The sequence below is a fragment of the Eupeodes corollae genome, unplaced genomic scaffold, assembly GCF_945859685.1.
Source record: "Eupeodes corollae unplaced genomic scaffold, idEupCoro1.1 scaffold_763, whole genome shotgun sequence".
NCBI classification, from domain to species: Eukaryota; Metazoa; Arthropoda; class Insecta; order Diptera; family Syrphidae; genus Eupeodes; species Eupeodes corollae.
This window is the reverse complement of record NW_026605630.1, coordinates 25,682-27,526: the sequence shown is the minus strand read 5'-3', so window position 1 is coordinate 27,526 and position 1,845 is coordinate 25,682.

Sequence of the window (1,845 nt, the reverse complement as noted above, 5' to 3'; positions counted from 1 at the left end):
AACTTAAAAGAAGTGTCCTTTGGTTTGCTATGATATTCCTATTTATACTATTTGGCAAATAAAAACATCTGTTATCCAAGGATGTGTTCTTACTAATTAATATTTAATAGTTTGGCTTGTCTGGACTCTGGTATTTTTCCATTGATGATTTTGTGTATTGATACTTTATTATCCTTGTATATTGTATTGTACTAATTGATATTTGATCGTTTGGCTTGTCTGGTATTCTTCCATTATTGTTTATTTTATTTTGGAATATAAGTCACTTTCTAGGGTGTTGGTTCATTTTCATTATCTTAACGATTCTGGATTCTATTTTTATACGTTGAACGTGATGTGGTATTAACTCGCGGTTACAGCTTCGTCAACGAGCTGTATTGTTGCATTCACGATACACGATACGAAATCTACCACCCAAAATTCTTCCACTTGGCCCCACACATTGGACACCAATGTGTTACACTTTTTTTTTTTGTTATTCAATGTTATTAATTATTCAAATGAAGTTATTACAACAAAACTAATAAAAAAAAACTAAACCGACGACGGCTGCGTAGCGACGACACCGACGATTCAAGCAACTCGCACTCAACCGAGTACGAATGCGACACAAGAGAGAGAACAAAAAAAAGAGCAACAATATAGCTCGTTGACGAAGCTGTAACCGCGGCTGCTGAGGTGGGCTGGGTTCTTTTGGAAGAATTTGTTTATATAAATTATAACAATGTTGATTAATTTATAAACTCAATCAAATTGCTATAATTTGGAAATATGTTTTGCAAGTACCTACAGTTAGGTTCGTTGCAATGGGCGGAATTTTTTTTAACAGACCGAAGAAGAAAATTCCAAAACTCTTATGATTAGTGAAGCGATTAAAACAAGTAACAAGCTATTGATTTGTGAATTTAAAAATGTATTTCTTTGGGAAACCGTTGGATTTTGACTAACAAAAAAAACTTCCAAACAAAAATTATTTAAAAAAATTGTTTACAAAAAAAATATTTGAAAAAAAATATATTTTGTTACTCTGAACTAAAAGTCTAATTCGAAAATTAATTTATTTTTTAATTTAAAAAAAGTATTTAAAAATAAAAAAAAGTCCAAAAATTATTTCCTAACAAATTCTGCAAGTAATCAAAAAAGTTTGGATGGTCACACCAAAATTTTACTCGAACTCAATTCTTTGAAAATGTAAAAATTAACTAACACTCAAAAAATAGAAAACAAACTCGCGATAAAACTATCACTCAGGAAAAAATAAGTCACTTGAATATTGGAAGCATAGACACATCATATAAAGACCGGAAACAAATCTGTCATTCTGGTTTGCCTACAAGCTGAAACGTCTACTTACACGCACCCTTAGGTCTAACATCAATTCACCGCTGCTAACATCAATTTACCACCCTCTAAAGTCAATTCACCACGAAAATAAGGAATAGTGCTGAGAAATTCTTTAGGGGTGGCACCTTGTGGCTACGGCGACATTAGCTATTGCATTTTTTGGGAAGAGTACGATAGCTCAGGCGACAAAGTTTGATGACGGATTTGTATAGAACAGTTAAAAACAAGTATTTTTTACTACGGGAGCGGGTCTGTTTCCCCCCATTTAGGAGGTAGGGACATTTTAAAAAAATATGTAAGTTAAATGGAAACAAAATAATTGGTAATACTTACAACTAAGTTTTATAAATTTTTCAAAGCCAACACTTTTGTCTATTAGCTTTTTTTGAAATCAAGTCAAAACTATGCAAATTAGAATAGTTCCTTGAGATATTACATTTTTAAATAAATATTTATTAATCGAAACATCTCAGATGCCAACTTAAGACTGAAATCGAAAAA